This window comes from Acomys russatus, chromosome 20 (genome assembly GCF_903995435.1).
Source record: "Acomys russatus chromosome 20, mAcoRus1.1, whole genome shotgun sequence".
Taxonomy (NCBI): domain Eukaryota; kingdom Metazoa; phylum Chordata; class Mammalia; order Rodentia; family Muridae; genus Acomys; species Acomys russatus.
In genome coordinates, this window is record NC_067156.1 from 30,877,573 (window position 1) to 30,904,157 (window position 26,585).

Consider the following 26,585-nt stretch of genomic DNA (forward strand, 5'->3'; position numbering starts at 1 on the left):
TCTTCCTTGTGAACCTCGTGAAGAGAAAGGGTGGCTCGAATGCCAATTCCTTTGTCTTCTCGCCAAGAATTCGTATTTGTTTTAACCCTACCAGGCAGCTGGTCTCTATAGGCGGTGGCTGCAGTCCAGTTGATAGCTGTTTTGAACTTTGCTGTTGCCTGGCTCATTTATCATGGCAAAGCAGCTAGGGGTAGTTGGACGACGTCACCGTCCCATCCATCTCCACTTATCTCCATCTATGACTGCTTAATAATTGATGGGAAACTCATGAATCACCTTCACATTCCAAGTTCAAAATACCAAGCCCACGGAGGCCCACCCTCTTGTGTTTGAAACACGCTGTTAACAGAGTGGGGCCATGCTGCTCAAGACAGGAGAACGTCCGTGAGCCCAGGAAGAAGGGGAACTAGGCATAGCCATAGCCGTAAGCTGCCAAACTTAGCGACAGCAACCCCATCTCAAAGCATGGCCTGCAGAAACCAGTCCTTCCCAGGCCAGGCAACTTGCACCCTTAGATAGTTTCTAAGACAACTCAATATTGCATTACATTTCATTTCAATCTAACTACACTGTTGAGTAAGAAACTAAAACCTCAAATATTTCCCCCAAGTCGGGGGAGAGTACACCAACTGAAAAACAAAAGTCCAAACAGTGACTGGGGCCAAATGTGGTTAGAGGGTTTCTAAAGGAAACCCCGTGTGGTATGAGATTGGCCGTGCTCCCCATCCATCCAATCGGGCTGATTTCCACCGCACGGTGGCCCCACTAACCTTGTTTCTAGCTCAGCTGGTGCTGTAAAGATTGACTTACTCCTTTTACAAATTAATCTCTGCATCTTACAAGATCTTCACACCAGTCATTTACTAGATCAAGTCTCTGTTTACCCGAACAATGGATGTCCACTCGGTAGCTGTCTTTATAAGATGGGAGGCTGAAGGAAACAGAGGGAGCCCTGAGATAACCCAATGTCCCAAAATGTCACACACACAGGCCGATGTCAGGACAGAGCACCCAGTCAAAGGAGGTGCGTGTGTGATTAGGTGTCATACGGACTGGGGTGGCATTTTGATCAAAGGACAATGTAGCTTAGAGTTAGACAGTCCCAGAGCCCACTGGAGGAGCCCTCATACTGACCAGGTCACTGGTGCTGCCTCCAGACATCAAGCACAGTGATGGAATGAATGCGGAATGCAGTCCAGCCTGATCTTTCATCTAAAACATGTTCTGAAGCTAGCGAGCCATCAGCCCTACTGTATCAGCTGCCCAGCTCTGCTCAAGTCAAGCCTGGGATTTCTTTCCTGATGACCAGGTAAGCTCTAGGCTGGGTTTTTTGTTTTGTTTTGTTTTGTTTGTATCTTCACTAAGGACACAATGTTGGGGAGGATGAAAAAATACACCTCACGGCATTTCACAGTGGTGAAATGGTGGCAGCTGCTAAGACTGTATTAAAGAAAATTGGGAGCATCACTATCGATGAGGTGTCAATATTCATTGGCAGTGGGAGTATGGAGAGAATAGACATGTGCATCCCACGCTATCTTCATAGGGATCTCTAATTACACCTCAATGGTCCTGTAGATCATCGAAGGAATGGGGAGCTCTTGGTCTTCCCATGCGAATCAGTGACTCCTGTCTCTGTGAGACTGTGGTCTCCTTTCCTGGTCTTGGTTCTCAGTCATAAGTTAGCATCTATGCTTTCAAGTCACATTTCTCTCCCGCCCCCCCCCCCCGTAAGCTTTGGTTACTGAAACAGTTCATTAGAATATATTTTCTACCAACACAGTCAGAGGGAGGGGAACCAATGTGGTTATGGCCCAGGAAGAGGCAAGATACAAGTTACATCCTTGCAGTCTCTGCTCTACACTTCCCATCTAGACTTGATTTCTGCTATGTGAACCCTATCTGGGGAACTGGATCCTTTTTCTTTAGTTGGAGCATCATGAATTGTGTCTACATTGGTCTTAACTTCAACCTGATGCTGTGTTCCTCTCAGAGGAAACCATAGGTGGAAGTATCCAAGAGTTTTATTTCCTAAGGGTCATACCACAGTTGTGTCCTTAGTTAACAGTGTGCACAGTATTGTGATTGGGAGTGTTAACTGGCAATTTGCCCTTCTCCTCCGAGCTCGATAATGGCAGGCAGTGTGCTATGTAGAGACTCTTGCGGGGTTGCCTCCACCCGGTGCTTCTTCCTTGACGTCTTTCCATGGTCCAACTATAGAGGTTGAAAAGTCTGGATATTGTTTATACTTGTTCATAGTCAGGTGGCAAAGACCTGACCAATGCGATAAAGAGAAGTGCTCGTGGGGTGGAGGAATGGCAAGAGAGTGCTGAAGATTCCAAGGGAAGGTTATTTTTCTAAATTAATTTTTAATTGTGTGTGTGTGTATATGTGTATGTGTGTGTGTGCGTGTGCATGTGAAGTCAGGTGCCACAGAAGCCAGAGGCATCAGATTCCCCTGTAGCTAGAGTTATAGGTGTGGCTGTGAGCTACACATTCTTAACTGCTAAGACATATCTCCAGCCTGCTGGGGGAAGGTTTCATTCTTGTGTTTTATGTATTTATGTGTTCTTTTGATATATGCTTTATGTCTTCATGTGATTGTGTGTGTTTATGATATGGGGGTGGCATCTCTCATGGGATGTGGGGTAACAGAGGATGACTTTAAGAAGCTAATAGACTGCATGTAACAGTTGAAGAAATGGACAATATTTTTAATGACAGATGAACAACTATGACCTTCCTCAGGACAGCTAAGTCCGTACTAGTGAGATACTTGGCACTATTTCTTAAGTTGTTATTAGAGTGACTTCCCTGTTATTTGAACTTAAAAGTATTCTTTGTTGATTCTTTTGTGGGGCTGAAGATGAGACCTTAGGGTTTACTATATCTCAGTCCTAAAAGCATGTCCATATGCATGCTGTTCTGGCTGGGTCTTCCTCATAGCACTCTGCACAGAGCCAGATCATTAGTGAATAATGAGTTGGAAAAACAGGGCTCCTTGCCCCCAAACCTCCTTCCTCTGGCTCACATGTGCACACATCCATTTCACTACCACACAAGCAGTTTTCCTTTCCATGTGCTTAATTAGCAAGACCGAGAGGTTTGCTTCCTTTTTCCCTGCTGTGGAAATGGCGCCTTATTTTTCAACTGTACAAATACGAAAGCAGGTATGAGAGAATGCCCACTGTGGTTTACACATGGCATCCATTATAACATTATGCCTTCGACAGGAGGACATAACCACACCCTCTTCAGGAGCTTTGCTCTCCCTGCCTGCTGAACTGTGAAAATCCAGATGGTAGGAGGCAGAGTGAGTCATGAGCACTGCTGTTCCCATGAAAAGGCACACAGTTTCCCCTAGGGTGACCAGATCTTCAGTACAAACCATAGAGAGGCAACACAGACACATGTGGGCTGCTGGAAGAGGGAGCTCCCCTACGGATGGACCAATCCTTCCCCCGCAGGGTAGAGGTGTCTTTCCGAGGACACGCCTCTAAGCTCAGAGAAATGCAGTGGGAAAGTGAGAGCCGTCCTGACTTGCCCGAGAGGCTGTGTGGGGAGCAACGGAACCTGCTGTCAAGGTGTCTTCCATCTGTCACTCACCCTTCCGAAACACAGAGGAATAATTAACTACTCAGGTGATGCAAACCCTGCCAACCTTTCAGGTCTCTTATCTGAACAATGCAGGGCATCTGTAGCTGACCCTATTGTTGGCGGGGCTTCGGGTCTAAAAGGAGAAAGAAGGGTGGGTAGCTCCTAGACAGGGACTGCGCCACCTAGGCACACTTACAATGGCATCTGATTGGCATATCTGTAGTCAAAAATTGTGCTGTGCCGGATGCTCTGAAGTTGTTAAGGCAAGATGTCCATTCCCCTGGAGCTAAAACTCACCTATTTGAGAGTTGGCTCAAATATCACTTTTCCAAGGGAAACACTGTGTGACTTCTCCCAAGGCCAGGCCAGTTCCCTTTAATTTGCAGCTTCATTGCTCCCTTTACTTCTCTTTCATAAGTTATCATCTCTTGTCATTAGCACTTATTACAGTGGTTGTAGGATCATTTGAACGCCTCTCTCATGCACTAAATTATAAACTCCACAAGGAAACTCCAGTGACTAGCTGGATGTCTCAGCATAGGTTGGAGGCCCCTTAATCTTCTGTCCTTTGGTGGGTTGCTGAGGAAGAGCCAATACCAAAGTAGACCATTACATAGTGAACAAAAAAGCTCCAGGCAAAGTAAGAATGATACACTGGATGGGTGCGCAAAGCATTTTCTTAAGTTGTGTGGAGCCCAGGGAGCTCTTACTTGAAACAATGAATGATGATTATAGAATCAGACAGATGGATCAGTGAATAACAGGGCCCTATGAACCACAGGTATAGAAAACACACAGTTAAGGAAGAAAAGGAACCAAGGCCAAGTAGACAGGGAGGTGACAATAAGACAGACAGTCAATTCTTAGTCTGTGGCTACGATATGGAAGGACTCTGTCTAATGAATATATATTATTTACATGCCATGGAGCTAGGGCTTTAGGGATATGGTAAAAAAAGAAAAAAAAAAAAAACCAGTCCCCAAACACAAGTGGTCCTTGAGCTTGGGAGTATCCAGTTTAGAAGACTGAGAAGTCATGGTAGATTGAGACATATAGGAAAAAAATTGTTGGAGAGAGGCTGGGATGCCAGTTTGTTCAGTAAAGTGCTTGCCACACAAACATGGCGTCCTGAGTTTGGATCCATAGCACCCGTGTAAAATCTGTGTGCTCCTGCAACCTCAGTGCTAGAGTGGGGGTTGGGATCTCCAGAGCTTGTGGTCTAGGGATTCTAGCCAATAGGTGAACTCCAGGTTCAGTGAGAGACCCTGTCTCAAAAAGTGAGGTAAGAAATGATTGAGGAAAGCACCTGATATAGACCTTCAGATTCCACACCTCTTTTCCCCCCTCTCTCTTATGCTGTCCCCCCACTGTTAGGGGAGAGGTTTCTCAAAGATGCTAGCAGTAGAGGATTTTGGACCACATACTATGAATCCCAGTTTTCACTTAAAAAAAAAAAAAAAAAAAAGCAAGAAGAAGTCACAGTCACAGCTTGAGGTGACATACCTCTGCTACATCCCTGCATTCAAGAGTTTTCTATTGTACAAAATAAAGGCAGTTGGACTCTAACACACTTTCCTTCTTAAATTCTATATGGGGCTAAAGAAATTAATGAAAGCAATAAGAAATGAGTTGGAGTTTCCTCCCCCAGACATGAGCTTTCTATGGCAACATGAAGATGCTACAGCTGTTAATTCACAAAGTATTATGGTAAGGTGGGTATTTCCAGGTCAGTACTAGAACCGAGTATGCCAACATTTTGACAAGTCACGTGAAAATTAGTTTTCCCTGTTTCTGACCAGAAGTTGAAGTGTTTTTGAGGACTATGATAAAAACATTTCAGGTAAAAAATTCCAGCCTTAAAAGCAAGACCAGATTTACACAGAGCAAACAGGGAGACAGAATCAATAGTGCCAATTTCATCACCAATGGGGCCCAGTCTTTAATTAATATTCCCAAGGAAAGACACAGCCATACACACCTCTTGCTTTTCTTTTCTCTTTCCATTAACAACTGGACACTTTGAAAACACACTGTATTTCACTTTCCAGGGAGTTGAATGTAACAGTTTATATAATGATGAAAAATATTAAACAGAAAAATCAAGAATGAATCCATGTTTGTAGATGCATTAAATAATCTACCAATCCATCCATCATCTATCCATCCGTTCATCCAATGGATTTTTAGATACACAAATTTGTGTCAAGAACTGTTTCTGGAATTGAGATAAGGTAGTTAATAAAATTTAAAAAAATCCGTTCACATGGAGCTTATGTTCTACTTGTGGGGGATTAGACACAAAAATAACATTTTGTATTGTGTTCTATGAGGGTCAGATAGAACTGAGCAGGAGAGCTGAACAGTGTTGAGGCTTGAGAGTGGCACGAAGGCCTCAAAGGGCAGCCTGAAGTAGGCAAAGGGTTTCCAGACTGAGGGGGGCAGGGAGAGGTCCTAAGAAGGAGCATGCATGTGTCAAGGCATGAGGGTAACCAGAGCAGGGCAAAGAAGGAAAAAACAAAGGAGGGACAGTGAGAGGTCAGATCATGTCAAGGTCTTGAACAACTCAGCAAGCACTTTGGCTTAGACTGAGTGAAATGGGGCCAGCAACACGATATACTAGGATGTCACCAAACTGCACATTAAAAAAAAATGGTTAAAACAGTCAGTTTTAATGGGGTCCCATCCTTAGACAAAGAACTGCAGGCAACTACTGACTGCTGAGGGAGGGAGGGTTAGTATTCCCCAGGGTTGAGCCTCTTGATTCCTTTTCTAACAACAAGGGGCCATGTACCCTGTTATGTACATACAAGCAACACCAAATGGACCCATCAGGTTGTATTTATATAGTTGTGCATAAATAATGTGTGCATGTAACAATTACAGTGAAAAAGTTGTCATTAGTATGAAAGGGAATGAAGGGAAATGGGAAGAGTTCAAGGGATGGGGCATACATAGAAGGAGTTGGAGGAATGAAAAAAAAAGGAGTATAATAATATTTTAATTAAACATTTAAAAACTATATTTTGTCACATACAGTTTATAATAAAGCAAAATGGAAGGTTGCTGGGGAATAGTCTATAGAGGAAGGGCAGATTTTTATGATAATCAGCTTGGGGATGGGAAGCTGTGCCTGGAGTGGGTGCAATAGAGAATACAACAGGGACCACACTACCTCACCCAGGTGAAGGATAGAAAGATGGAGGCACCCTGGTCAAGGCAGCTGCTGTAGAGGCGGGGAGAAGCCAGACTCTGCAGGCGTGTTGAGGGCAGCCTGTTGGAATTTGGGCATGAACTGACAGTAGGAGGGAGTCCACGGTCTTTGCCCTCAGAATTGCCACACTGGAGATTTGAATTTTAAGGGTGAAGTGGGCGTTTGAAGGGATGAACAGATGCTCAGTTTCATGTATAGGAAATGTGAGAGTTTCTAAATAGAGCTGGTGCATGGGCTGCTGGGAGTAGGGTCTAGAGATCGAGGCTCTCAAGATTATTAGTGTTCAGATGATTTTAAAAGCCACAAGATAGTATGAGATCTCAAGGAGATTGTTTATTGAAAGATAAGAGTAGAACCTTGGGGCATTCTTTAAAAAAGATGAGAAAAGGGGCTAGAGAGATGTCTCATCACTTAAGAGCATGGTTGCTCCTGCAGAGGACCCGAGTTCAGGCCCTAGCACCCATATAGTGGCTTACAGCAATCTGTAACTCCAACTATAGGGGTTCTGATGCCCTTTTCTGGCCTATTTGGGCACTTTGCACATGTCATACATGTCTGTATATGCAGGCAAACACTCATACACATAAAATAAAAACACTTTTTAAAATGTTGGTGGAAATCTTGGTGTCCTGGATGCGAAGTGAATTGTCCAATACAACTGATAGACAAGAGAAAAGGCTGGGAGACATATTTACAGTAATAAGGTAAAAGTCACATTTTTCTTTGAGAAGTATAATTTCTATGGACCTGTGGGAGTGTAATTAAAAAAGAACAGAAGGAGAGAAATTTGAGATGGTAACTAAGTAAATATCTCAAAGAGCTGTGCTGTCCAGAATAACAAAGAAATGTGTGTGTGTGTGTGTTCTGTGAACACAGTAGTTCATAGCTGAGGGCTTGTCTAGCATGTGTGAGGTCTTGGGTTTCATACTTAGGGCAGCACAGAAATGGAGAAGGATGGAGAGCAATGAAGGGAGGAAAGCAAAGGAATTTATAATGTTATAGAAACAATAGCATGCTTATATGCCAGCGAGCAAGCTGCAACATCTGAGGAGAAATGAAATGGTGAAGAAGAAACAGCATGGGATGACTAAATGAACCTAGGACTGAACTTACGGAGGAACCAGGACATGTCACCACTAACTCTTGAAGGAACATCTGTGCAGGTTCCATTTCTACTGAATGCCAAAAGACAGATAGTAACGGTGACAACAGCAACAAAACCCCCATAGTTGATAGACTGAAACCCTATCTACACAAATGACTATGAAGACATTTAGCACTGTACTAATGTCACCAAACTCCACATTTGAAAGGATAGAAATGGCATAGTTTCCAATATATATATATATATATATATATATATATATATATATATATATTTCACTGCACTTAAAAACCAAGGTGGAGAGGCAGCCAGAGAGTGCTACGTTTCTCCTCCCATACTTTGGCATTTTAGAGACCTCCCATAGCAGCTGTGAGGGAACCAAAACCCGATTGTTGTTTTGTTTCTTCCTCCCTTCCCACCTATTCCCACCTTCTTTTTCTTTTGAAGCCAGGTACAAAAAGGGCTCTATTCTTTTACCTAGCAGTCTGCCTGCCAAGCAGAAGGCTGCTCACCTGTGGGCACTTTGAAGTGATGTGCAATTACCACCAGATCACTTCCACATGGGCAGCGTGACCTGCTCATGGCCTTTGATGAGTGGCTTTCACCACTGTTCCTACCCTATGGAAACAGTCTGTCAGAAGTGGAAAGAATCCTTTGCATGGTCATCCTTGACCTGTGTGAGATTTATAGACATTTGCCAATGGCCAGATCTGGGTGATGGTGCCAGGGACAGTCCAAGCAATTTATGCATGTGTCTTCCAGGAAGTCTGTCTTTAATGGAAACACTGGCTACAAATTCCCCACTGTGCTGTGACCACAGGGAAAGGAGTACTATTGTCAGGAAGAAGACTCACCTAAGATGAACAAGCTATTGACTCAGCTTCGAGCACTTTCAGTCTTAGGGAGATGACATGATTGCAAACTAGAAAGGCAGAGCTCTCTGGAAAGGTCGTTTACTGAATTGCTTTCCTACATTCTAGACACAGAACTAGACCTTGTGTGGGTACCACTCCCCCAGGTATGTTTCCAACATCATCCACTGAATCCAGAGGCTGAGCTTTGGGCATCACTGAAGTAGCACTCCAATTTCTTGACCTTAAGATCTTTCTTTATTGTTCAGGCAGAGAAATGGTAGTCCAGAGAGGTCAAATAGCTTGCCCCAGTTTGGGAGCCTAACAGGGGAGCTGAGATTTGAACTCAACTGTAGTTCCCACATCTGCTTTTGTATAAAAACGTGGTCTCATTCTATAGTCCAGACCATCCTGGATATCACTATGTAGTGTAAGCTGGCCTTGAACTCTTGGCAATCCTCCTGCCTCAACATCTGAAGTTCTGGGATAGAGCCAGTGAATTTGTCTCCACATCTTTATTTTTTCATTTATATATGTATTATTGCATTTATGTGTGTATGTATATGCATACCTGTATGTATGTGAGTATGCATTGCCATGGTGTGTGTGTGTGTGTGTGTGTGTGTGTGTGTGTGTGTCTGTGTGTCTGTGTGTGTGTAGGGCAAATGGCAATGTTCAGGAATCAGGTCTTTCCTCCTCCTATGTGGGTCCTAGGGACTAAAGTCAGGTTTTTAAGCCTGGTAGCAAGTACCCTTACCTGCTGAGCCATCTCACTGGCTCATTATTTTTTTAAAGCTTTTCAAATAGTTTGACATTACATATTTAGTTATTTTGTGTTTGTGCATGCATACATGTGCTTGTTTATGTGTGTATGTGCGTGCACGGGCACATGTGTGGCACAAGTGTGGAGGTCAGAGGACAACTTGTAGGAATCAGTTCATTCCTTCTACCACGTGGGCCACAGGGATCAAATTCATTTTTCAGGCTTGCTGGCAGGCACTTTTACTCCCTGAGCCATCTTACAAGCGTTCTAAAAACCTACTTTCTTAATCATAGTGTGTGTGTGTGTGTGTGTGTGTGTGTGCCTGTATGTGCATGTGTATGTGTGTATGTGTGTCTGTGTCTGTGTTTTTGTGTATGGGTCTCTATGTATATTTATCTGTGTGTGCCTGTGTCTGTGTGTGTATATGTGAGTGTATGTGTATGTTTTTATTAGAACGAATCTTCTTTAGTCCATCATCCAGAACTTCGGGTTTTACTCACTAAGGGTCAGGGTGTGTTTACTGGGCTCAGCATAACACCATCATTGTCAACACTTGATATTTCATCCAAGTTAGTATTTCACCCTCTCTAGACACGCATGCTCTTGGCTGACCAGCTCTCACTCCATTTCATCTACCTAATATTTGAGAATTAGTGTCTTCTAGAAACAAGGCAAGAACAGTTTCCATTTAAAACTTGGCTAAGCTAGTGGGCATCCTCTTATTGAGTATGACTCATTTAAATTGGGTTATGGTACAAATGCCAACAGATGGTTTGAGTCTATGAAGGTTGTATGTTATCTCCCTATTTTACGAGGTCCCTAGGGACAGAATCTTATCTGTTTCTCTGCCATCTCCCTAGCCTCTGTCTATGCTCATCTACTGTGCACAGCATACATGACAGAGCTGGTCCACAGCTGGCAAGTTAGGATGCTCATGGGCACAACTGTTGGTCTGTGGTCTACAATCCGTACATCAGCTTACTTCCCTAGAGTGTGTTATTTCTGGTATTTCATGGCTATAGCATCTTGGTCTGGTATACTTCTAAAATAAAACTCATTCTGGGGAAACCAAGCAGCCATTTTTTAGAGGCAGTACCCTAGAACATGGTAGATGGGAGAGGAACAGAAATCACACCAAGTTTCCATTTTTTCCAAGTTATCTGTTTTTAGGGAAATTTTCATCAACTCATTCCTCCAACCTATGGGGCTCAGAGAACCTGATTGCTAAGAAATTGAGCAAGAGTTTCTTAGTCATGATTGTGATGTGTTGATTATGATCTGAAAGTTCTTGGGAAGAAATAAGATGTCAGTGTCTTACCTGGCAACAGATGGAATCCAATATTAAACACTAAAGGTCATTCAGTACCGGCTAGCTATGATCTCAAGTGCGCCTCCTGCTTCTTCAGCAGAATGGAAACCAGTAGTAAAATGTACCAGACTCCATGCTAAGGGAGCTGTGGGCTAACATAAGCCTTTGCCATTTAACGGTGAGGAAACTTTGTGGAATTACATGGCCTCTTGACACCTCATCTTACTCTATTCTAGTCCTGCACTTGCTTGCAGGGCCCATACAAATACCTTGCCTCCCTCCACTGTGGGGTGCTCAAAGCAGCTTCTCTCCTTCTGCCTAAAGGCCTCCCCACTCTCCTCAGTCTTGAAAGTTTCCACTTAGATGGCAGCCAATGAGAGCACCCATCTCTGACAGCACCTGTCCCAGCTCTCTGCACTGCTCTTGACAAGGACCCCACGCTTTTCCCGGGAAATACTGGAATCTGGTGCTTTACATGTGTTTTGGTGTTGTTACAGTCTCCCCTGTAGACTGTACAGTCAACCCAGGAAGAGATCATAAGTGGCTCTTGACCATGGTGTTGCTCTCCCGGCTCAATGTTTCAAAGTAGCAGACACAAAAATCAGTCTGGATTCTTGGGTTACTGCATTAATCTTAATGATGCTTGTTACATTATGACCTGGACTCATGTCCTCTAATGCTGTACACGTACACACACACACACACACACACACACACACACACACACACACACACGCACACACGCACAGACATGCACACACACGTGCACACATGTGCATGTGCACACACAAAGAGTAGGTGCATCAGATCTGAGGAATTACCATGTAAAATACCACAAATTTACATGTGCCTCATTCTCTTCAGTGAGGTGTACCCAGCTAATGGCATGCTCACATTACAAAATGTACATTAACTCTTATGATCCCTTAGTTTTAGACCTTGCCTAAACCAGTCCTCCACTCTTTGGCTCTTTAGGAAGATATCCAATAGAACACCAGAGGCTGCGAAGGGAGATCTTTCTATGCCAAAAATGTCTGACCCAGTGTGCTACTTCAATCAAACACATCTGATCGGCTTGCTGGATGGCTGAGAAGGGATTTCTGGATTAGACAGTTTAGTAGTGGAAGAGTCAGCTTTGAAGGCCCGCTGGGCTTTGCTCTGTGTATCTGGAGTTAGCAGAATGACACAGTGAAGGCTGGTTGAGAGATAGTTCTCAGTGAATCCATAATGGCTTAAAAAGCAGCTACTCAGAGGCATTGACCACACCCACTTTAAATGATGGCTTCAGTGTTAACCCGCTAGATAATCTACAAAATGGAGGTCATACTGCTATGTGTGCATGTGTGCATATGTGTGTGTAAATGTATAAAAAGCATTTGGAGTGGTACCAGTTACACATAAACACTGACATCAGATTAGTACTTTACCTAGAGCAGTGGTTCTCAACCTGTGGGCTGTGACCCCTCCCCCAGGAGGTCATGTATCAGATATCCCCCATATCAGATATTTACATTATGGTTCATAACAGCAGCAAAATTGCAGTTATGAAGTAGCAACACAACAGTTTTATGGTTGGGGGGGTCACCACAGCATGAGGGTCGCAGCATTAGGAAGGTTGAGCACCACTGACCCAGGGGTTATACAGTGAGCAGTTAAGAGATGGTTTTAAATGTCAGAGATGCATTTCTCTGCTATTTGTAAATGATACGTTTTTAGGAGAGTTGCTTGAGGTCTGCGAAGCTCATTTGTAAAATATCTGTAGGATGAGGGCAATAGTGGCACACCTTTCCTGGGGGTATGATGAGGGGTGAGTGAGACAAGGAGCAGAGAGGGCTGTGTTGCAGATTCTCAGTGGCTGTGATCATATATTACTATATGGTGGTGGTGGTGGTGATGGAGGTGGTGGTGATTGTTATTATTAAAGAAAACAACCATCTAGCCAGTTGTGTCTCTGCCCTGGAACTCAGAAAAGGGAGTGCAAAGCTCCAAAGTCTCATAGTAGGACTACCAAACCCAGTTGCATTGGGTAGGCCAAATCCCACCAGTTATTTTATTGTTTTATTCAATAATATTGCAGTGTTGGTTCATACAGTCTCCAATTTGTGTGTGTTTGTATGTGTGGTCTTTTGAGACAGGGTTTCTTTATGTAGCCTCGGATGTCTTGGACTAGCTTTGTAGACCAGGCTGGCCTTGAACTCACAGAGATCTGCCTGCCTCTGCTTCTCTGAGTGCTGGGATTACAGGCGTGCACCATCGTTCCCGGCCAGTCTCCAAATTTTTCAACAGGTTGTCAACATTTAAAAATGACAAGGCTTCATTTGTAAAATGCCAGGTATTATACTCTCCCTCCCTCCCTTCTCCCTCCTCTCTCCAACCCTGGTTGCTCTGAGTCTTGCTCTGTAGCCCAGGTCAATATTGAACTTGCCTCCCAAGTGTTGGGCATATAGGCATACCGCACCACAACTGGCTAGATGGTTGTTTTCTTTAATAATAACAATCACCACCACCACCATTACCACCAGCACCACCACCACCACCACCACCACCACAAAAACAACAACAACAGGCAGCATTGGGCTGTCATTCCCACACTGACTCCCTGAGCTAGGGAGCAGGTCTCGATATAAAAGGAGCCTAGATCTTGACGTTATAGTGTCTCCCACCCTTCTCTAGTGAAGTCCCAGCACAGATCATATTGTTGATGCCTATTTACCCATCTGGGCTTTCCTGCCTGATCTGTACTCATCTTTCACACTACGTGGTCTCTGTGGACATTTGACTCTGATTCAGCATCTGAGAGTCGGTGTTGACTTCCCAGATTCCTCTGCAAATTGGCCTCTCTACAATACCCTGGTCCCCACAGCCTTGGGCCACTTATCTGCACCAGCTAGTGGAACTGTCAAATGAAGGAACTGTGATTCACCCAAGGGCTCATCAGACGTTGATTCCAGAAACTCACTCTTACCTCCCCTAGAATCTTCTTCTGTTCTATCCACACTCAGGGTAGAGGACAAAAGAGAAGGTGTGTTACACAGCAATGACTGGACGCTGAGCCCTTGACGATGTGGCTTACACATTAGCAGTCCATAAGGTGAGAGGGTCCTTAGAAGAAAAGAAGCCCTCTTCTCAGGGTCTTTGATTTCTTATACTGAGGACTAATCTAGGTATAAAGTCCAGAAGTCCTGCACAAAGGGGATCAATCCACAGTTTATACATCTGAAAATATTCATTGATCACCTTCTATGAGCCAGGGGCTATTCTGGTGTTGGTAAAAATGTTGACAGGCGAGACTTCTGAACTCAGGTAACTTCTTTACCATGGGATTAAAGTAGGATGCTTCACCTCATTTCCACATCTATCTGCCCAGAGGATGTGCCCAGAGCACTGTCGCTTTGGCATGGCTCACAGCACATCCCAGGGCCTTCCTCTAGAAGCCCTTCACAACAGAGAAATGCCAGAGACTGTCATAGCATTGATGCAGAAGGAAGCCACAGACCACTCAAGATCAGCACATAGAGAAATAGAAAAAGTCCATGGGACTCCAGTAAGGCCTTGACTTGGGAAGAATGGCAACTTTATCCTGGCTCTGGGACTCAGGAAGTGCTGCCGAGAACATCACGTGAAGGGTTAAGTTGACTTTTCCCTTATCTCCAAAGCAGAACTGTTTTTCTCTCTCTTTAACGTGACCCAGTTGGAAATGTATTTGTTTTTCACTGTTTAATCTTCTGTATCGCCCACTGTTGATTAGATTTAATTAATTTATGTTTCTAATGAATTTAGAATCTCACCATGCTGTAGCAAGAACATTTTCAGACAGCATCTGGCTACCAAATGGATTGATTACCTCATCTGAAAAAGTCTTTCAAACATCTGGGGCCAGATTTTTAAGACTTCAGAAGCCTTTGCAGATTTTTAAAAAAGCATGCCAAATATCAAGGTGTAGAGAGAGATGATGCTAGACACAGGTAGGATTCACTTTGATTTGAAAATCTAGATCCTGGCACTCCTCCAGTTTGAAAGCACATTTTCCTGCTCATTGGCACAGCTTCAACAGCACAAATAGACTGTTCTGAATATATTTTGTTCAACATAATCAGAACCCACCAGGCCCAAGCCCAGGCTGCCACCCTGTGAACTTCTTTGGCACTTCCTTCTGAATGGAAGCTTCCACCGATCATTAGGACAAAACATTTACAGAAAACACTTAGAGAGAAGCACTTTGCTCTCATCCATTCAACAAACATTTATCGGGGGGCCCACTGTGTGCCTGGCACTGGGCCATGTGCACCTCTTCATCAGCTGCTCTTGGCAACGGCCCTGCATGATGGCAGGCTCTGCTCTTCCACTCACACAGATATGACCGAGTGGGATGCAAAATAATAATTAAGACCAACAGTCCTAATAAAGGATAAAGATGTACACACACACACACACACACACACACACACCACCACCACCACCACCACCACCACCACTACCACCATCACCTCACCACCATGATTACCATCATCACCACCACCACCATCACCACCACCATCACCACCATCACCACCACCACCATCACCACCATCACCACCACCACCATCACCACCATCACCACCACCACACCACACCATTATCACACTTTACAAGCACGATCTTCTTCACCATTCCCCACTCCCCACATAAAGGGTAGATATCATTTTCTTGCCTTCATTTTATAGAAAAGACCCAAGGCACCTGGAGTTTATGGACTTGCCCACAGTTATCTGGCCAGCTCTCAGCAGCACCTGCCTTCTAACTTTTCTAACTTGAGAGTCTTTGCTCCTTGCCTCAGGGATGTCCCTGACTAGATACAGCACCACATTAGACCCCAAGCCAGGGCCATTAGTGCATTATGTTTCACACTCACTCCTTATCCTTCGAGTTAATACCGTTCTTAATGACAACGCGGATGCTGAAGGTCTGAAACAAGGAGTGGAGGTCATTGGCGGAGCTGGCAACAGAACTGAGGTTTAGCTCAGGCCCGGAAGGCTCCTCTCTCAGAGCTGTCTGATGACAGACGAGGCAGGGGAGTGCTGAGAACTAAATAGCTTGCTCAAAGGTGCACGGGGCCAAGTAAGACAAGTCAGAAGTCCGACTCTTTCCAGAGACCCACAGGAAAGGGGCGGTGGTGGAGAAGCTGAAGAATGTGCAGAGAACGAGAAAAACAGCTTCCTCTTGAGAGCCAGGTGAAAGATGCTGGAAGGGGCACTGCCTGGTTTTTCTGGCTCAAGTTCAAAGGGAGCTGACTGACAACCAGGTGGCTGCCCATAATATAAGCTACAGTAAAAGGCTTGTAACACGGAACATCTGAAAATTTATGGATGACGAGCTGCAGACTTATTGTGACAGTCAGCTTGCCAGTTCTGTGTTGCTCTTGAACAAACCTGTTTTGACCTAGTTTCTCCTGACAAAACAGAATTTCCTGAGTCTGGACACCTTTTCTTTTGTTATAAAGGCCTTTTATTTGCTTCCACTTCACTCTAACCAGCATCTCAGCACAGGAGCCCCTCTATCTTCTCTCGACCCTCCTACCTCCTCTCACTCTGCCAAGCCAATCTGCCACTCTCCCTTGGTCTGTGGAACCCATATGCCTCCTGTCCTCAGGCTCCACAGTTCTCCCAGGAAGTCTCCCTTCACTTCCCTATTCTGGTCAGGTTTTCCTTTAAAGCACATTTTAAGCACCTTTACTCCTCCTACACTACACTGTAAAGTAACTGTTTACTGGTCTCCTTGTCGATATACAGCATGCTTATAAGCACTGCATCTATAGTGTGTGGGTCTGAATGGAAGGGAGGGACTGTGAACCTCACAGCATGCTCTTGCCTGGTCTTCTTGTTTGAAATCTCTCACCTTTGCGCTTCACACTACATCCTAGAAGTTAGTAAATGCCTCTTTAAGCTGTCATTGTTATTTTTACTTTTATCACTGCTCTCCAAACCCTTGCAAAGAGATCAGAATAGGGATAAATCCTAGGGAAGAAGGGATTAAGTCAGAAGGGAGCATGAAATCTTATGAAGTCCCCACAGCACCGTAACCCTTACTCTGGGTAACAGAGAGTAGGTATACACATGTAAAAAAAAAAAAACAAAAAAACCATAAAGATGGACAGCGAGAAAGACAGCTCTTCACTGTAAGTAATATCTTAGCACAAACAAGCCCATCCTTTGATATCCCAGTTTTGTTCACAAGCCCCAAAATCTCCCTGCTCTGGTATTGGAAGCTGGTCACATTGATGTATTTGTCAACCTGCTTGTCAAATTCATTTTTCTCAAATGAGAGCCCTTCTCACTCACATGTCTACGTTTAAACTCATGCTGTGACTCTCACCCTCTATGTCTGCTTCTCTTACTCTCAGCTTCCAGAAGCTTCTTCCACTCTTGAGGGGTGGAGACAACTCTGTCCCAATCTCAACAAATACGCAAGCCTCATCAACCTCCTTTCTCTGGCGTCTCTTATATGCTTTCTTCCTGCCAGTTTTTCTTGAAGATGGTAAGCTCCTTGGAGGCTGGAACTCTACTGTATTTTGTATTCTTATATTTAGTTTTAAAGGAGCTGGCGCATGGGCTGACCTCTACTCCTAGACCCCTAACAGCTGTGAGCGTGAATATAGGTTAAAAAGGCCGGTTTTCTGCCTTTTAAACTAAAAAACATGGTAGTGCTCTGAAAGGACTATTGACTTAGGATTCAAATGAGGTTTCAAACCCAGATTTGCCAGTCAGTGACTTTATGACCCGGTACAAAGAGAGTTGCCATGACCAAAATTAAATTTCCCCATTCAAACAATGTGGGACTTTCTCATAGGCTTTGTGTGAGAAGTAAACAGGAGCATAAATATTTTGAGTTGACATTTGCTGGCATAGTCACTTGGATAAAGAAAACACAGTCACACCCCAACAAAGCCCATGCTTTCATCTACCATGTGGAGGCTGCAGAATAGCCATTGACTCCCAGGAAACATTGAACACATGCTAGATCTTATTATCAGAACTATTACACATAAATGGGGTAGGTATCAGAGAGAAACACCAAAGTATAAGGATGTAAACTCAGGAAGAATGGGTGTACCGTGAGCTGTACACATGTGCACATAAACAGAATGCATTTCATCCATCAGACTTTCCTTAGAGAAATTCCAGCACATCCCATTAACACAGTCCCCAAGGCAAAAGATGGCCTTTGACCTTTACGTATTTAATATCTCCGCAAAGATTCAAGCTGTAATCATCCTGAAATGGTACACAAAGACAAATGTATCTGGGAGTCCCGACAGCTCTCTGCTTTAGCTGTCGCTCATGTGACTCCTTCATCACCCTAATTCCTGGCACTTCCCTTCAAACTTTTGACCTTAGGATATCTCTTTGATTGCCCAACAGAATCTTGACAGGTAGGAAAGAAGAACACCGAGAAACGAGCTCCATTGTGTTCTGACACACTCATTTACAAGACAACAGTTTAATAATTCTAATTCATATCCCTTTCTATGCACGCAATCAATAATTCATGGCAATCCCTCTGCTGCATTTGTAGTGACAACAGAAAGGGCAAGATGCTGCTTCTCTTCACCTCACCCTCCTTTCTTCACTTAGTCATGCCTGGAGCCTGGAGAGTTCAGAATCTCAAGAAAACAGTTTCCATGGTGATTCTCCCTTTGAGTACCCAACTGTATTTTACTCTTTCTGGGGCGAATTAATGCTCCTTATTGCTTTCATGCTAAATATATTGAGGATTAGATTTGATTTCCTCTGCAGTGATACAGTTTTATCAGGAAAATGGAAAGGGGGAAAAAAACCACAGCATGAAGAAATTGTGCCTTTCTGCCACTATTCTATCACAAAGGGCAAATAAAACAGTTCAGGAAAAAAAAAAAAAAAAAGCAACCAGCCATAGGCAAATGTGTGCAGGTGTCTGGAAGCTGGGATATGTACACATGCTTTTACAATGTTAGAAAACCTGTCTCAGGACAAAATTATCTCAGTTCCTCCAACTGTTGAAAGTGGTATAAGTTGACCATAGAACCCAGGCGACAGAAAATGCTTTGATTTTCAATGAATTAATACTGCTCTCCCTAATATAATATATACAGATTATACTGAACACAGAAGTCTTTGAAGCAACAATATCACACCTACGGAGACTTTTGCTTTCTTTTAATCTACTGGCCTTTATTTGTTAAAATAGGAAACATTCCTAAGTCTCCCATAGCAACCTGAATTCCCCCCAAAGAGCTTATTGCCCTAATACCTCCTAACTACTTGTTCACTTTTTCCACTAGACTCTTCTAATAGGCAGTGTCTGTTCTGTTTATGGCTCACCTCTTTGTCTGGCACCGCACACGGGGGTGGGGGATGGGGAGTGGGGGATGGGGGCGGGGCAAAACAGAGAATTAGAAGAAGAAATTTATGAGCAGTGACTCAGAAGCATGGAAGTCTCCTTTAAATCAATTAGAAACATTCCAAGTCCTCAATTCCCTTCTGCCCCAACTCCTGCTCCCTTTCTGTGAGGAAAGGGCACATTCGGGAGAGTATTTTTTCCACCACCACACACCTACTCACACAGCTTGGAGTCTAGTCACCAGGCGCCAAAATCAGAAAGAAAGGTGGGACCTAGCCGTTTGGAGCAGTGGTTCTCAACCTGTGGATCGTGACCCCTTTTACATCCCTCTATCTCCAAAAAATATTTCCATTACGATTCATAACAGTAGCAAATGTACAATTATGAAGTGGCAATAAAAATAATTGCATGGTTGGGGACGGGGGTCACCACAACACGAAGACGTGTACTAAAGGGTCACAGCGTTTGCAAGGAACCACTGATTTGGAGCCAACTAGTGAGTAGTATATCTACATCAAACTAAATATGACTGCTCTAAGGGTCTTGGGAACAAAGAAGTGAGTAGAATTACTGATGCCTGGCAGTGCGTGTCTGGGAAGGGTTCTTTTGGGATCACCAGGAAGCAGGGCAGAGTCCAGCACACTCCTACCCTCAGATGTGAACAATGCTTTCAGGCGCTCTCCGTATCCCACTGCGTGGACTCTCATCATCTACCTAACAAATTCATGTATTAATGTTATTACTTGCCCACTTGATTTAAAGAAATTCAGATTTGGAAAGGTTAGGCAGTTTCTCACCTCCCAAGTTCAGTTAGTAGAAAGAGGCAAAGATTCAAATCCACACAGCCTGGTCTTTGAGTCCGTATCTTAACTACACCCTTGTGAGTCTCAGGCTCTGAGGATATGAACTCAGTAAACTCCTGCACAAAGCATCTTCCAGAGCCTCCTTTGCTGGGTAAAGCACCAAACTCCTCTATGTTCACAAATGCCACTGGGCAACCATCAGGATGCCTAGAGGGAGGGCCACAGAAAATTCAAAAGGGAAACTACCTCGCAGGCTGTGTCCATGTTGGGTTTAATCATGCCTGTCAACCAGGCTGTGCACAGCTATGGCAGGACTTGGGTACACATTTCCATTTGAAGGGGGCACTGGGAAGATAGTTGAGTATGGCCTTCTTTTACAAAATGCCATTCTTCAGTGTTTTGAGGAGACCCCTCCCCACTCCCGCAAAGGTGGTTTTTTTTGTTTTGTTTTGTTTTCTGTCAGACACTGTCTTTCCTAAACTCTCTTGCTGAAACTCATAACTTAGCAGCAGCCCGCTGATCAGCGACATAAACGAGGTCTCAGTATGCTGGCCCCTCGGTTTCTTTCATTTCCTCCAGTGGGTCCCTTCAACTATGTTAGACATCGATGTGACTCCTTAAAGCCAGGAAGGAAGCAGCTAAGGCTTAAAGGGCAAGATTGTATGATATGATTTTTCTTATTTTAGTTTTCACTTTTAAATGATGCATAATAGTTGTTTATAATTATAGGGTACAGTGTGCTGTTTCTGTATATGTTTACATCGTGGAATGATTAAGTCAAACTGATTAGCATAATCTATTACCTCATACCATTTGTTGCTGTTGTCCTTGTGAAAACATTTAAAAGCTATTTGTTTGGTAAGTTTGAGATATACATGCAATATCTTTACCTGGAATTACCCTGCTATATGATCGATCACCAAGATGTCTTCCTCCTGTCTAACTAAAATGCTACATCCTTTAAACAACAGCCACCCCTTCAGCCTTTGGAAACCACCATGTAACTTGCTATTCTGTAAATCTGATTGCTTTAAATTCCACATATATGTAACACCATGCAGTATTTATTTTTGTGCCTGGGTGAACTTTCCTATTTTAATTCTGTACTTTGACACAGTTCTATTTATCAGTTTCAGCATTAAGCATATGTAACTATAAATATCATAAACTAGGTAGCATTTTTTTAAAAATGAAGTGATTTCTCAGCCAAAGAAGGGCAGGGCATGGGGAGATTTGGTCTAGAGAGTGTTGTCCACGAGAGCCAGCATTAGGAAGAGAACGAAAGTCTCAGTGTTCCTCATGGCACTGTGTGCCTCCTGTGGGTGAAATGCTTGAAAATGAAATCATCTCCCCATATTTAGCAATAAGGGAAATTATTACTTATTAAGCAGAAAAAAATCATTAGTTTTCTTTTCTGCCGGACAAGAGAAAGGGCTTAGAGATTATGTTCTCTATATACCCAAAGGCCAGAGAATTAACCTCAGATGTATACAGAACGTAGAGCCCCAATAACTGTGAAGAGTATACTTCTGTCAGGAAAGAGTGGGGTGTCAGGGGCAGCTTAAATGGCCCCAAACATGAAGCCAGAGATAACTCTACATTCACGAGAACATGAAATCTTTGTAGGTACAAATGAGGCTGGGGCATTCCAGGTGTGAGCTTGGGAGGAAGAACTTGGAGAGGGTGAATATGCCTTTCTGCCAGAATCATACACCACACACTCGTTGGTTGGTTTCTTTCTAATCTCCTCATTGTTAGACAGCCCAGAATGTATTTTTTAATATTCCCATAAACAAAATACATCATGAAGATACTCCTGATAGCAGATAGTATTCCAAGGAATTCAGGTTTGAAGCCATATAGATCTGGGCATCAAAACATAGTGTGTTATCTATTGGCTCATAGCCTTTGGGAGATTCAGTTCCTTTGGAGAAACAGTATAGACATATCCCTATCTTTTCATAGAGATGTGTGAGGGTGAAAAAATAAAGGAGCTAGCAGAATGCCTGGCATGCACTAAGTCCTTATAAAACAAAACCAGTAAGACAGGGATGAAAATTTGGGGGCAGAGTGTGTACATCCATTGAAATGTTTTAGATTTTTCTCTATGAGAGTTTTACCATCTCACAATAGGGTCAGACTATTCCTCTATCTGTATAGTTGGCTTTGGCTTCCCTTCCTCATTCCCAAGTTAGAACTATAAATAGCTCCCAATGACTTGATGATTAAGGTGAGGGCCAAGGACTTTTCCCCCATTTGCTGTTTGGAAACAACCTTTTGAAGAGATACTTGATGGCTTTCAGGGATATTTATGACTCAGACCTCCTGGCAAAGGCCCTGCTGCTGACTCATTTGTTACCCTGAGAGAGAAAGAGGCAACTGAAACCATCACTCATTTTTCTTGCTTATCAGTGATGGCGAAAGGTCAGAGGTAAGCCACTCAGCATAGGATGACTATGAGAATCAAGAATTTCAATAATGCCCCTTGAACCACATGTATAATAAGAGGGTTTCTGGCATACACGTACTCATAAAAGTGCCAGCAAGGTCCTCCTTACTGCAAGGCATTGCTGAGGCATTGCTGAAGGATAATTTTCTGTGAGACGCCTTGGCCTTCAGCTGTGAATGCTCAGAAACTATCCTTTATCTTCAAAGCAAGAGAAAACAAAGTGACAGCTGATGAGAAAGGTGGATGGACAGAAACAGAAAAGAAGCACAATCTGGAATTTCCTTGGTGGCTTTGGCCTTGAAAGTAAGAATAAAGGGAAATCTTATTGAAACAGAAAAGAGAATACAAAACAATAGTGATGGATTTTATAAACATTACCACGAACTATAATAACATTAATAAAGCATGGTGTTTATGCTTTAACCACCAACAAAAATGGCTTCAATAAAACACACCAAAGGCAAGAATTTTGGAGTATGAAAACAAATGAGAGAAGAAACACTAACAGCTAACAACCCCTGGGATATTTGGGGTCAGAGGTTGAACTATATACCCTTAAATGGATGATTTGTTCAACCCACAAACATGACAAAGCATGTGTTTGTCTAAGTCCAGTTTGCAACTGGGGAGCACCAGGCTTCATGATGGTAGATAACGTGCTTAAGAGCACACAGCTGAACCTACGATGCTAATCTTGCACTGTTGCAGCTTCAGCCAAGAAAAGTTGCACTGAAAACAATTCCATTTGTTACTTGTAAATTATTGACACACAGTTATTCAAAATTTATGTACTCAACATTACTCTTGGCTTTAGATAGAGACTATGAGTGCGAATTTGGATCAGAAATGGACTTCTGGATCCCCGGGAGATCTTAGCAGCACTGTCTCTACACATGCAAGCAGCAGAGGCCCTGTCCTCACCATTTAGTGACTCACACCCAACTCAATAAGCAAGCAATGCAGTCTGTACGCATCTGTGAAAACATGGGAGAACATTTACAGAATTGTGAAAACAGGACCTACCAAGCACAACCCATGGCATTTATGGGTTTGCTGGTGTCAACAGAAAATGCTTTGCAAGATACGAAGTTAGCTGGGTTGTATGCTTCTTTCTAGTTTCTGAACAGATGGGCCTAGTGGAATTATTCTCAACTCTAAATAAATGAACAAAGTCTCTAATTCTAAGTAAGTGAAGTCTGAATGTGTTCTAAGTAAGTAGCTAAGAACTGCCTGGAGACATTTGTCTTTCAGCAGGAAGATGTGGATTGGCATCAGCTTCAAAAGGGTATGGGTGCCTTAGAGGCATTGAAGGTGTACAGAGAGAAGGACACACACACACACACACACACACACACACAGAGAGATAGACAGACAGACAGAGACACAGAAAGAGAGAGACAGAGATAGAGAGAGACACAGAGACACACAGAGAGAGACAGAGAGAGACAGAAAGAGAGACAGGCAGAGAGACAGAGACACACAGAGACAGAGACACAGAGAGACAGAGCTACACACACACATGCACACACACACACAAAGCTACACACACACACACACACACACAGAAACAGAGAGTGAAAGAGAGAGACAGACAGACAGACAGACAGAGAGACAGACAGACAGAGACAGAGAGTTAGTCAGTCAGCCAGTCAGTCAGTCAGTCAGTCAGTCAGTTAGTCAGTCAGTCAGTCAGTCAGTTGATTTAGTTAGATTGAATTGCAGCACTAAAAATAGATGTCAAAGCGTTGACTGTGGCAGAAGCAGGAGTGAAAGTCATAGCACTGCCAGTTAAAATAGCTAATATTTACTGAGCATGTGCAAGCGCTGTTCTTTTCTTCCTTGCAGTATTAGGGATAGAAGCAAGGGCCTCACATATACTAGGCTCCATCTATAGTCTCTCAGAGACTGTCTTACCTGCTTGTCATGAGTTGGAGAGTTCGTGTGAGAGTCAAATAGGTGGGGCAGCATTACCACTCAGTTTTTGCAGATGGAGAAATTATGTTAAGTGTTCTTCCCATTCAGCCTATATAATTACTGATGTTTTACTATTTACGTCTTATAGCCAAGGAAACTGAGGCACAGAATGGCCACTGCTACTTCTGCCAATAGTTTTAATAACTAGAATTCACTACTAGGCTTGTTTGATCACAGAGAGCCAGATCTGAACTGCTGTAGTTTTGGTACCAAAACTTGGTGACAGCTAGGCATTCCTTTGGATTCCTCTCTTCCACTCTGTCTGTTCTCATGAGACTGAACTGCAATATCTCAGTTTCCTCAGAGGTCAGACAGGGCAAAATTGAGTATGTACTCAAATGGCTGGAGTGCTAGCCCAGGATCTACAACCTGGAAGGCGTCTGCATGGTGCCTCCCATACAAAGAGCTGAAATCTATGTCTGGTATCCAGGCACTGTTCTCATCATAAACCCACTGCACACTGACGGCATTTTCTCACCAGGTCTGGAGGAAGATGAAGGTATGTTTTCCCAGGAGAAGATACAAAGATCTAAGGTTACTGTGTAGGAGATAAACTGAGCCACACAAGAGGAAAGGGAGTTGGAGAACGTGCTCTGGATTCCACTGCCAGAATCCCCATCTTTTTTTATTATTTGTATAAATCATTTGGCTTTGAAGACACCAAAGGCCAAACCTCCAAGTGCACTGATGAAAATAAATTGGATAGCACAATAAATAATGGACAAAACCAGGCTGCCAAATGAAGAAGGATTTAGATCATTTAAATCCTAGTCTAGGAGTTGTCAAATCCAGTTTAATGCTGATAAGTGCGGGATAATAACTCTTTGCAAACAGCCCTAACCCACCAAATAGCCCTGTGCGACCCCTTCAGGTCTTTTACCTACCCCTTGCAAGCAGAAAGAAACCTGAGGGGATTTGCAGAGTGAAAAGGGATGATATAGACTGAACAGAAATGAGCCCAGGTTATTACGTAATAATCCAAGTTGCCTCTGCCGAGCTTAGAGAAAACATGAAGCGCTAATAGAAAAGTAGTGAGGTTTGATTAGCTACAAAAAGGATTCTAAGTCAGAGTAGGTGCTAGACTGCTAATTTGGACAGAAAGAAGGAGTACAGCGTAGTTAGGTATAATGTAAGAAAGAAAGAATTATGGACAGTGCTGGGTTGGCTATTCCATGGCCTGAGGGTAGAATAAATATTAAAGGATACATGCTACAACAAAAGAAAATATAGTTATCAGACGGCCCATTCTCAGCATTTTGGGCTATTTATACTGGACACATGCCTACACTCAGAGGCTTGGCAGAGAGGACAGAAGCAGAGCCCTGCCTGATAACACTAGACTCTTAAGAATGTTCAAAATCAGCCACTGCTTGATGGAATAATGAATGATTTCATTCACTCAACAGATATTGATTGAACAAATATGTGCCACTCATTGTTCTGGAGCCAAGGGGACATCATTATGTAAAACAGCCTGATGGTGACAGTCACTAACAATTGAGCATTCACACTGGGCTGCACCATTGACGTGCATTTGCATCTTTCCCAGCAAGTCCATGATGCAGGTACAGCCCAGCGAGAGAAAATAACTTGTCAAGGTAATACAGGGACATGTATTATGTTAGATAATGATACAACCAACAATAATCTCTGCCTTCTGCAGGCTTCTGTTCTCCAGTGCTTCCAAAGAAGGAAGTCACAGCAGCCGCCATGAAAAGTGTGGGCATCTCTTCTGCTTCTTCCTGGAGTCCCAGGCATTACCACCCACCCTCGATCCACGCATGGACCATGTATGAACTAAAGTGACTAGAGAATTCATGCTCTGTTGTTATTTGAGACTTAGTATTAACACTACAATGAGAGGACAAAAGGACAAACTCAGGATTCCAGCTTTGTGTTTTCATCCCTGGCTCAAGCATTACCAAGTGGGTTGGTAATGGTTAGGTCACTTCTGCATGCCCAACAGGTTCTCTTTACTACCAACGCCTGCCTTGTATTTTCTAGCTCGATACTGTCTGACAGCAGTAATGATAGTCACACTTTTCATTTTAAATGTTCTATAGTAATATTTAAAAAGGAACAGATAACTGATATATCCTTTCAATCAAAACTATTAGAAATCCCATTTAAACATTTAATGAATATACGACATTATTGAGCTTTGCCAC

The 26,585-nt window shown here is 43.3% G+C and overlaps 1 protein-coding gene across 5 annotated transcripts in view; it reads right to left on the reverse strand.

Moving 5' to 3' along the window:
• The window catches only part of Ppp2r2b (protein phosphatase 2 regulatory subunit Bbeta), a 409,949-nt gene that overhangs the window by 100,973 nt on the left and 282,391 nt on the right, over positions 1-26,585 (reverse strand). The window lies entirely within an intron of this gene.